This window comes from Eulemur rufifrons, chromosome 15 (genome assembly GCF_041146395.1).
Source record: "Eulemur rufifrons isolate Redbay chromosome 15, OSU_ERuf_1, whole genome shotgun sequence".
NCBI lineage: Eukaryota > Metazoa > Chordata > Mammalia > Primates > Lemuridae > Eulemur > Eulemur rufifrons.
This window is the reverse complement of record NC_090997.1, coordinates 7,796,571-7,809,096: the sequence shown is the minus strand read 5'-3', so window position 1 is coordinate 7,809,096 and position 12,526 is coordinate 7,796,571. Positions and strand designations below refer to the sequence as shown.

The window sequence follows — 12,526 nt, the reverse complement described above, 5'->3', positions numbered from 1 at the left end:
TTCTGAATTTGAAAGCCTGACAGTAGGTTCTCAACCTCCTCACAACTAACTCTGCCAGTTAATACCTCCACCCCACTCTCTCCCATACAGATGCCCCACTAAAAATTCCCCACTCGAGAAAGAGATGTGGTAGAAAACAGTCCTCCCTCCCAACTCATCCAGGCCTTCTTTCTTAAAAGTCAACAGAAAACCAAGCTTTGACAGAAAATGAGTAGAACCAAAAGCATGAAGGAGAAGAACAAGATAAACAGAAAAACTGGCCTGACGGATAACTCAGCAAACAGAAGAGAACAATGACAAATCTAACCACTAATTAACATGCTCAGAAGACATTACTGTGTAATTATTATATTCATAAGAATAGGATACTATGAAACAGAAACCTTCAGAGAACAAATGTGAGCTCACTGAAAGCATGATTATTGAAATAGAATCAAAAGAAGAGGTGGAAGACAAAGTCAACAGAATCACCTGGAAAACAGAGTTGAAGACTATGAGAAATGAGTTAAGAGAAAGACGATCAACATAGCAGTTCCAACATATAAATTATAAGGGTCCCGGAAAGAGGAGGAAAAGTTGGTTGGGAGATATCAAAGATTTCTAGAGATGAAGGAGGGCATCGGTCTTCAGACCTAAGGGGCCCAGCAAGTATTCAACACCTTAAGTGGGAAAAAAGGATGCCCTTTAGACACTACATTGCAAATATCAGAATACTAAGGATAAAAACATTACCCTAAGAGTTCTAAAGGTGAAAAAAATCCAAATATAATACTTGTAACAATGAAAATCAGTGACACCTGACTTCCCAGTAATAACATGGAATGCTAGAAGACAAGGAAGCAATGATTTTCATTCAAGAATTCTTACACAAATTTTTCATCAAGATGGAAGTAGGAAAGACATTTTCAGATATGTAAGAACTCTAACACTGCTTCTCTTAGGCACTAACTTGGGGATGTATTTGGAAAATGAAGGAATAAAATAAATAAAGCATGAGCAGTGAAAGGAAATTCTAGGGTGACACAGTAGGCTTAAAGAACATCTAGTCGTCCAGATTGGAGCAGAAAGATGGTGGGCTCCAGAAAGGAGGTTACAAGTACAAGCTATAAATACAGTTAAGCAGGAAGCAGTGACATAAAATCAAATATTGCAGGAAAAAAGAAGGCCAATTATAAATGCCAAGGGGAAAAAAAACTGTATCAAAGAGTTATAATCCAAATATAAAACAAACTATTAATAAAATGTGGCATGATTTTTGAGCAATTGATAGAATAGAGCAAATAACTAATTTGGCTTTGCTGTAGGAACATTCTCTTCAAAGGCCCAGAGATTGTGACATTAGACCCATAGAAAAAGAAAAATATTCTTAGCATATAAGTTGGTGGCCTGGCAGGGTAAAAGCACTTACAGAGTCATAATAATGTAAATGCCATGTTTTAGAGGTTTTAGAAACAGCCTATGGACATAACGTGGAAGATTTGCTTGCAGTTACAGCCTGGATGTAAATATAGGTTGAGTATCCCTAATCTGAAAATCTGAAATCTGAAATGCTTCAAAATCTGAAACTTACTGAGCTCTGGGCCATGTTGCTCAAAGGAAATGCTCATTGGAACATTTCAGATTGCAGATTTTCAGATTTGGGATGATTCGCTGGTAAGTATAATACACATATTCTAAACTCCTAAAAAATATGAAATTTGAAACACTTCTGATCCCAAGCATTTTGGATAAGGGATATTCAACCTGTAATCAACTACCATGACAATATAAAAATTACAAGTGTAGCTGACAGGAGGTATGATAAGGAAGTTTCTCTAATCAGAGGTATGAATATCCTCATTAAGAGATGGTGCTAAAAGTTAATGGATCACGAAAGAGAAAAATAAAAACCAATAATAAAATACGAAACACTGATATGAGGAATAATGTGAGCTAAATCTTTATATTTCATACCAGTTGATGTCTCAAACAATAGGGCCTTAAGCATTTTTTTCTTCCACAGTTATAAGGTAACCTACAGAATGAAAGTAATAAAATACAAACAACTGTCGGGAGAAAAGCTGATCAGTTTTGAGAAGTAGGATTGTCTCCAGACTATCACTTTCTCTTCTAAACTATTCTGTGGTATAATGTGCTACCATGTGTTACTTTTGTAAAAAAAATGAAAACTTCATGATTAAAAAACAAAGAGAGCACCACTTGGTCTTTCTTTGTTCTCTTCTTCTGGACTGAATGTAGTACCCAGAGAAAGTGTCACTTTTGCCCACCACAAATTTAAATTATTTAATGACAGCTTGGATTAGCTACTCCTTGGAGATCCTATTTTTCCTCAGTCCATAACAGTTCTCTCATTGCAACCTCGGCTCTCTGCTGCTACTTACAGCTGATGGTACTATTTCTTTATTCAGAAAATAGTAACCAGCTTCTAGGATGAACCCCCTATTTCATCTTGTCTCAGCTAACCGTCTGTGCATTTCCCTGTCTTAACCTTCTCCACACCAAAAAATGCCACGACCCTGTCTTTCTCCCCCTCCAACCACCACTATTTATTAGTTTTTAATGGCTCAGCTAACTCCATAATGAATAATTTCTGTGTGCTGCCTTAATTTCCTTGTTATCAAGAGCCTCTTTAATGACCTCAGGCTTTGGTTTCCCACTACATTATACAAATTTCTTTCAGGTTTTCCAAAATCTTCTGCTAGCCATAAGCAACAGCTTTCCTTAGTCCTCATATTTCCTAACCCCTCTTTCTCATGCATCTTTCATGATCTTTCAGGAAGCTTTCTCCTTTCTTTAGCTTCCTTAACTCACTGGCTCCTCTTTCTCTTTCCTGCCCCACTGAGTACAGTCTTTAGCCCTTTGTTCTTCTGTATGCATTCCCTTACCCATTTACACAGCTTTAATCACTGCTTCTAGATGATAACTTCCAAAATAGGTCCATATTTATAATTTTCTACAAGATTACAATAATCTAAAATTTAGCTCAAAACTGAATACATTTTCTACCAGTTTTTCTTCCCACTCCTTCCCTGACATCAGTCACAACTTTCTTCCCTCAGTTCTCCAGGTTTATATTTTTGCCTTCTTTCTTCAGCCAACTCTAACCAGCCATCAAATCCTGCCAATCGATCATCTTTCTCAGAGTCATCTCTCTTTCTCTATTCCACTGGCCACTACTCACAGAACACTCTCTGAATACATAAGTAGGATTTGATTTTTTTGTAAGCTGAATATTATTTTATATGCAAAAGGAAAAAACTTATTTACATTAACCCAATGGTAAGGCATTTTACAGTCTGAAAGACTCTCCTGTAAAATTAATTCTTAGTTTATGTGGCATGTAATATTGGGTTTATCATATATCAGGCTTCTGTAAAATGAGGTGAATCCAGGCATAACTTAAGGCATAAGAGAAAAACTACAATTTCTCTAACAGCAGGAAGTATCCTGATAGGTTAATTTTGAAGGTACTGCATAAAGAAGTAAAAGGCACAAGTAACAAACAAACTACCAGAATGCTCATAATTCCTGGATCAAACTGGTAAGCCCTTTTCAAAAGTATTCTTCTGTGGCTCTGCTACAGACTTCTCCTATCTCAAAGGTCGAATTACTATGCTTTAGCAAAGCTGAGTGATTGAGGTTGAACAGAGGTATATCTCAATCTTCCCAAGTACTAGGTGCTTATGTGCTACTCAAAAGCATTATCAAAGTCACATTTGAAGTTTTCCATTCATTAGAAAATACTGTCCTATTGTTACACTATCCCTCCGCATTCCAGTATTCCTTTATCACTTCCTAATGACTCTAAAGAACTGAACTCTAAGCATTTCCCTAGGAAAGTAATTCTTTAAAAGAAAAAGATCACATTAGTATTATATTTGCTCCTAATGAATGGCATAATCTATCCTCCCTGCCTGTACTTTTTGAAATAAACGTAAGTTACATCTCTTGCTCACTAAAGGTGGAATTAGTTGTATTTGTTTCTATACTTACTCTCTTTATGGTATAAGCTCCTGGGGCAAGATGCATGTTTATCACTTCTTTTGCATGTTTCTATAGAATCAAAAACAGAACTCTGTCACAGTGGTCTTTTAATAAAGTGCTGGACTGGCTGACTAACCACAGTGTCTCAGCTGGTCCCATATTCCACGTAAGCAACCACTTCTGAAGGTGTGATCTATAACTATGACAGAAAGCAATACAATAAGATTACAGCTTTAATCGGCCATGATCATGAAATATTTCTGAAGACCCTTCATAAAGGGGGTGTCTTGGAAGCAGATACAGGTATGAGGAATAAATGCCAGCCCACCTGCTGGCAGGAAAGGCAATGGGACTGTCTCTTCAGATAGATGAGCAAGCAGGAAAACGGATAACACAACTTGTCTTGGAAGCAAGCAGCAAGATGAGGCAGTAAAAACCCATCAGCATACATCATCCTATCATGGCCCAGTGTCATCTCCAGCCTCTATTAGCCCCCGCTGCATCAGCGCAAGTCCCAGACACTTTATCCTGTTTATAATTGCTGATGAGCAGTAATAAGGCCTCCAGGCCTCAGCTCCGTCCGTTCCACTTCGGCACCCACCTATTAGGTAATAACTTTTATTTACAGCCTTGCTTGATGCGCTGTTCTATTAGTACAGCTAGGAACTGAGTAGGGCAAAAAAAAAAGTCTCCTTAATGGGCAGTATCATTGCAAGGCTCAGATGATTTATAATGCAGCTTTGTGGCTGTTCTATCATGCTGCTTCTGGTTAGACTGCTTTGGGAAAGCTGCATTTCTAACATGCTGCCTTCTAACAGGCACACACATGCTATGGGGCAGCACCTGAAAGGTGCTCCCCAGACCCACCTATCCCCACCAAAAAGGAAAAAAATAAAAAGCCCTCAAAAGTTTTAAAGGAGGAGAGGGGAGAAGGGTATTAAATTCCCTCAATATCCTTTTCAAATAGTGTTGGCTCAGGCATTTTGCCCCAGTGGAGCACTAGAACAGCTAATTAATGGAAGTTCAGGGCTCTTTCTCCTTGGTAAGAATGCAAGCTATGACAAAATAAATGACCATAAATGTAAAAAAAAAAAAAAAAAAACCCACAAAAAACAAACAAACAAAAAACCCACCCAGCTATAACTGCATTTGTGGATCCAAACTGAATTTGCACAAAGGATGTGGACCATAAGAAGCTCAACACCACAGCCGAGGCTTCTTACATACACACATCTCCAAAATAGCATCAAGCCATATTACACTTTACTTTCCTTTTTATACTAGATTGAGTGCATTTTTTTTTTTTTTTTTTTTTTTGAGACAGAGTCTCACTCTGTTGCCTAGGCTAGAGTGAGTGCCGTGGCGTCAGCCTAGCTCACAGCAACCTCAAACTCCTGAGCTCAAGTGATCCTCCTGTCTCAGCCTCCCAAGTAGCTGGGACTACAGGCATGCGCCACTATGCCCGGCTAATTTTTTCTATATATATTTTTAGCTGTCCATATAATTTCTTTCTATTTTTAGTAGAGGTGGGGTCTCGCTCTTGCTCAGGCTGGTCTCGAACTCCTGAGCTCAAACGATCCGCCCACCTCGGCCTCCCAGAGTGCTAGGATTACAGGCGTGAGCCACCGCGCCCGGCCTGAGTGCATTTTTATTTTCCAAGTGCAAAAATTTCTCTTGACGAGACTGGTACCCTGGCTTGATATTCACTTACTCACTTATATTCAGCCTTTTCTCAGAAAGGGAGCCTCTCCTGAGAACAGCACAAACAAGGCCTCTGAAACAAGTCTTTGACTTTAAGTCCAGCAAACTTACATATTGTGTACTGAGCTGGCCCACAGCACAAATACAGTAATTGGTGGCAACGGGACCTAACTCTCATTTAGGGCTACAGTTAAAAAACCAGTAAGCTTTCCTTGACCTTTCCTGAAATCTATACATTGTGTAAGGTGTCTTTAATCTTACCTACTATTTACACTCCCTAATTCTATTCTTTAACATAAACAACAATTGAAGCAGACTGATTAAAGTTTTTATGGGGGGGAAGGGGAACCAAGAAAAAGTATTTAGCAGGTTATTTTCTTTCCCCAATCACTCACTCAACCAAAACCCACACACTTGTCAGTAAACAGCCACTATGATATACCATGATGGACTTTTGGTGAGAACTGCTTAAGAATTGCTTTTTTCCCCCCTGTGGCAAAACATGGCAAGATAGCACCTTTTTGATTAGAGAAATTTTTGCAATCTTGCCAAATATTTGATATTAATTTTGTCCCCTGCCCCAGGGTCCTCCTTCAGGGCCCAAGAAGATGAGTGCACAAGGTAAAACATTTTTAAAGTACTTTTTACTTGCTTTGACAGATTTACTATTTTGATCTTTCTTCAATGGTTACATTAAATGCTAATAAAAAACGAAAGGTTTATATCTTCCTTAATATTCTCCTGATGGGAACTTGCATATTACATAAGTAGGTCAAATTTCTAATTTTCTGCCTCAAATGCTGATACTGCAGACCCAAAGGAAGAGCTATATCTGAAGGACCAACAAGAAAGAAAGAAAAAAGAAGTGAATTATACAGCTGAACTCACACCCAAAGCCAGCTTCCTTTAAAACTCCACAGAACAGAGGAAGATTGTGAAGTCCTCGGAAGAGCCACCTACAGCATGTAATATTGACCAATATAGTTTATAGTCACTAAACTCTCTAGGATTAAATGTATTGGCTGAAATGCTTCTGTGGATATTGACTCTACCAGGAGATAAAACATACAATTGTAGGTATTTCTAAGATTTACAGAACCACCTCTGATTTAAAACCAACACCCTTTAGCTTCTGAATCAATTTAAAAGATCTTACATAAACTTCTCGGTAACACAACGGCAAGGAAACATTTCCCTTTAACTGGCTTCTGAATACTGATGTGAAAGTGTTAAGCACATCGATCTCCTCTTAACTCCCAGGTGAAAGGCTGTTGTTGCCTCTCGTTTCTTTGCAAGAACAAACAATAATATACACAGACTGCCCAAAAGAAGTGAGTCAAGAAAAGGTTTTTGGGGGGAAAAGAGAAATAATCAATACAAGGCTATTCTAGGTCAGGTCATGTTCATCACACTGAAAAGGAAAGTAAGTGACCCAAAAGGATAAACATAGGAGGGAGGGAAGAGGGAAAGAGAGAGGGAGGGAAGGAAGGAAGGATGGAGGAAAGGAGAGAAGGAAGGAGGGAGGGAGGGAGGGAGAGAAGGAAACAAACAAACAAACATAGCAGGCAAGGGATACACAGTATAACTGAATTAACATGCTTCTTATAGGGTAGAAAGATGACACTTTTTGGAAAAACTGCCTTGATGTTTAATGGGACAGTTTCTATTACCATCTGCTTCAATCTCAGGCAATACTACAGCTCCCTTATGCAATGAATGGTTATTTTATTTGCTACTCTACTAACTATAATCACATTTTAAACATATACACAGCATTTTTTAACCATCATTTTTCAAGTCTATCAGAGAGAATATTATCTACTCAACATATTTGCTGGAAGAAGAGTAAAAGTGAATATTGATATAGTAGTGCAAAAGTCTGTTGACAATCTTGTCAAGTCTGTAAACTTATCTATGAATTTTTTCTTATTTTAATTTCAGAAATAAAAGGATTATAAAATGAAAAGGCAAAATAAAGCCTTTAAGAGTGGGCAACTAGGCCAGGCACAGTAGCTAATACCTATAACCCCAGAACTTTGAGAGGTCAAGCAAGATCCTGTCTCTTAAAAAAAAAAAAAAAAAAAAAAAAAAAAAAAAATTTTTTTTTTTTTTTTTTTAAATAGCCAGCATGGTGATGCATACCTCTAGTTCCAGCTACTCGGGAGGCTGAGGCAGGAGGATGCTTCATCCCAGGAGTTTGAAGCTGCAGTGAGGTATTGTCATGCCACTACATTCCAGCCTGGGTGACAGAGTGAGACTCTGTCTCAAAAAAAAAGGGGGGCGCTGGGAGGGGAGAGGAGAGAGGACAACTAACTAGGGAGGAAACAATACCCTTTTTCCATAAGTTAAAAAGTTTGTCCCTTGATATTTTCAACCTAAAAGCCAAGAGGCAGTCAATGCCATACTTTGATGATGCCAACCCACACCACAACAGAGGAGCAGAGTTCTGAGGCTAGTCACTGTTCAAGGATCCTGCTGCAGAGGCTATTTATACAAGTAAACTTAAGACTAGCTGTGGTTCTATCTGTCCATTACAGCTTAAATTTTATGGTTTATTAATGCAAACTGTAATAAAAAATATAAAATAAATTTTGCTATAATTTTGCAAATAGGTCTTATTTTAAAAGGTCACACAGCATGTCTTTAAATAAGAAATCCTAATAAAAGGCAACAAACTTCCCTCTTTTCCCACAAGGCACTTTAAACATAATAACTTCATGAAGATAGCCACCTAAATATCCAAATACCTTCCAAATAAAATTACCTAAAGGAGATAACCATAGCTCAGACTATAACGTTTGGTTAGAAAGATGAAGGACAAAAGGGAATCTTCTGGTGGTTTGTTGCCAAAGAAAGCAAACTCTTTTCTTCACAATATACTTGTTCTTGGCAGGAATATTGTGAGAATTAACAAGGGAACATGTGGAAAACATTCTGAGCTCTTTGAAGAAATGTAAACTCTGTCTAGTAATCCGAAGGTGTGATATGCTTTAACTCTCACATTCTAACCAAAAGCAACTTGGGACTTGGCAGTACTTTTCAACTCTGTTGATTGTGGATATCCCAGAGCTCTAAAAAGATAGCAGGGGTAGGATGGAGTGGGGACAACTACACACCCTGCACTTAATTTTTTTCTAATTAAATATCAAAATGATCATGTTGCTGCTATTTTTGTCTATATAAAGATTACACCGAGTTTAACTATTAATAGTTCTGTGTGGCTAGAAGCCAGCATCTAAAGAAAAGTCTTTCCCATCTAGCTCACAAGATAAACTGACCTATCATTTGCTACTACAGCTACTTTTTGCAATTTGCTTCTTAGACTCAAAGTTATCCCAAAGAAATTTCTTAAAAAGAGTTCCCTCTCCCATTTTAACATGCAGATCAAACCACTCTACATTGCTCTCCACCTCTACATTATGATAATACCCTTTACTTGATCAAAACAGTTACTTGAAATATAAATGGAAATCAATCAACCTCTCAGGTGTTTACTTACTAAACCATATAATAATGGGTCTAATGCTAATCTTTAGATCTAATTTTCAAAGAACTAAAAAATAAAATATTGACCTATTTACTGAAGAAGAGGTATAGGTCACTATCATTTTTTCACTCTATACTCCTATCTGAAATATGTGGTCATATACCTATAATGTGTATATATTTGTGTGTGTGTGTGTATGCTATATATAAATTATATATGTGAACTAAAATGTATGTTATAAAATGAATTTACAAAATAGAAATTTTAAAAGGCTGAGATAAAGAGCTTTTGCTATTTTCTTCCCTACCTCACAAACTGTACATTGTGTGCTCTTCATCAGAGACCACTGACTTAAAGAACCACTTTACTGTAGCCTAAGTATTCTTTTTCTAACACACATAATTATTAAGCTCAAGGCTGTTGCAGGTCCAACCTTGTATGGACAGATTGGCTGGTCAGTAAGGTCTCACTTAGGGTCTCACTCTATGGCTCCTAAGAAATAACACCACTGTAAGGTAATTATTTACCGACCATTTATGCCTAAAGGCCCATGCCGGATCTGTCTGGGAGATCTCTGGGAGAGCCCCCTCATGGTAGAAGCACCACAAAGCACGTGTCAGAGGCAAAAATTCTACTCTTGAAGAACCTAGATATAAAGACTACAAGGAACATCCAGCAATATAACAATAACAATTAGTGATTTCAAAGAAAAATTATCAGAATCCCCACCATGGGCAAAGTGCTGACTGCAGGACAGAGAGATTGAAACAAAGATAGTTAACCTGTGGCTGTCAAAGTAAATCACTTAATTTATCTCTCAAAACCAGGAAGTTCTGTTCTCTATTAGATTCAGGGCCAGTATTCAAGGTTGAGGCAGTCTGGCTAGTCTGAGAAGGTACAGAACGGGCTTCTTGAAAAGAAGTACAGCGGGCTGAACTTGATGACCTTTAATGTCCATGCTAAGAAATGTCAACTTTCCTTAAGGCTTTTTAGGAGATGGCCTGCACACTGCATTAATTTCCTTCCACGCCAGAAATTCTCATTCTTTTTCTAGTTAAAAGGTATGTATTCACCTAAATGAAGGCCTGAAATGTGTCACTGAGAGCTCAACGCTTCTCTTATCATTTCACTTATGAAGACGTAAAAATATGACCTTCAGTTCCCACCATAATATTGACATGCAACAGAGAATGTGATTAAAATAAAATTAATTAATAAAACTGGGTATGGCAAAGAATGCTATCACTTCTACTTTATTCTTCCTTCCACCTAAAATACCTATTGATGTGTATATCAACATCATGTAGTTGGTATGCCACTGTAAAACACAGAATCTTTAATAAGATCATAATAGCAGCTACCAATAATTGAAGGTGTACAATGTGCACTTATGTATATTATTTCTTTTCTTACATCAAACCTCTGAGATAGACTTATCATCTCATTTTACAAACAAAGAACAAATTTTGAGATGTCAACTTAATTTACTTAAAATCACAATTTGTAAGTGGCTAAGCTAGAATCTGAAACCAGATCTGGCTCTGGAACTCACATTTTAAAACTACTTCACTATATGCTGTATTTCTAAATTTGTGTGTAATTTTTTCCATATTTCACTCAATGATATGTTTCTCCACTGTCTGGTTAGGAGAAGAAATAATTACACTAAAATTTGAAAAGCAGTAACAAGATGTCGTGAAAAAACAACACAGGCCTTTGCATCTGAAAGATACGTGTCCAAGTTCTGGCTCCATTACTTACTAGCAATATTACCTCTGGAAATATACTTAACTTTCTGAGTGCCCTTTTTTCATCTGTAAAAGAGGAATAATGATAACTATCTTGCAGAACTGTTCTGAAGATTAAGTGAGCATGTACATAAAATATACTGAATGGTGCCTGGCAATTCAGTGAGCATGCAATAAATGCCATTGTTATTTTTAGATACACAAAATAGTACAGGATCTGAGAAAAGGAAGCAGATCTACCTAGAACATGGACACAAGTACATGATATTCAGGAGAGGTTTCTGCTAGTTTCAGTGTCTAAGCTGAGCACACAAGTCTCTTTCCCAAACCTCTCAGAATGATCCATTGTGTTCAAGGTTCACTCCTTGACTGCTACCTGAACAAGCTGGTAATGCTAACAGTAAACTCTGCTCTGAGGGCCAAGACTGCAAGGAAAGAAGACAGACTAAAGTATACTTGTTCATTTGAGGTTTTGGATCTCATATCAAAGGGGTCTCAATGTTTTCAAGCTTCTGGCTAGAGGGGGCAGGCAGCTGGCTCTCAGACTGCCCACTGGCTAATCATAAGACAATCTTGTCACGCCAGGGCATAGTTCTCTTCTACCTCAATCAAGTAAAGAAATCCACTCTACCTGCCGGAGCTTGGGGATTGGGCACAGGAGGGGTAAGAGCGTGTCAGGACTATTTCACACACCCCTGCCTCAAAGCTGGTCATTTGGAAGAGTAAAATTAAGTTCTGTAGAGTTCAGTGCCTGGATGTTACTCTGAAACTATGCAAAGACAGGCCTGTTTGAGTTTTAACATCAAACTATTAGCATTTAAAGGAGATGAGGTTTCAGTGTAAGTTTGTACGTGGAAATAGCTTGTGCTATTTCTCTTGGGGAGTTATAAGGACTTTTTAAGTTATGAAAAATACTCTGTGACCTTTAGAAAAACAATAATTATTTTGACTCTTCCAAATATAATCCTTGAGATATTTTAAATTGCAGGAAGCACTATTTAAAAAGGCAAATATTGTTTAGAATAAATTAAGCTATAGGCTAAGGGAACAATGGGCATTTTGACTGCTCTTTGGATAGCTACAAGATTCATGACTTTGTGTTTAATACAAATGTCATAGATGCACAAAGATGTTTTTGGAACTCTATGCATCTGAAAAGAATAATTTCAGCATATCCATGGCTTTAAGATGAATGAGAGAAAATAATTTTTCAAAACTACTAGTATACTATAATAGTCAACTTAAAACACTGATTTTTCTATATTAAAACTTCTTTCACTCTCCAGCCTCCATTATTCAAACAAAGCATTTTTAGTAGGTCTAAGACTTAGGCAAATTAGCCATATGCTACAAACTGGGCAATGATCTGCATTTTCTGTATGTTTCATGTCTTAATAACATTCTTCAGATATTAGGAAGTAAATAAATTTTGATATCCACCTTCTTGGATCTAGTGCCAGCATTAACTCAGTCAATCTGACCCCCTCAAGAATACCACTCTGATCTCTGCTCACACTCCGCTCCCAATACTAAGCACATATAACCTCACAATTGATGGATGAAATTAGAATACCCTAATTTAGAAGCATGTCAATTTAGAACCAGT

At 37.5% G+C, this 12,526-nt stretch overlaps 1 protein-coding gene across 2 annotated transcripts in view; it reads right to left on the bottom strand.

The window, feature by feature from the left end:
• ZFAND3 (zinc finger AN1-type containing 3) overlaps positions 1–12,526 on the bottom strand; it is a 318,007-nt gene that overhangs the window by 47,037 nt on the left and 258,444 nt on the right. The gene's annotated exons all lie outside the window — the stretch shown is intronic.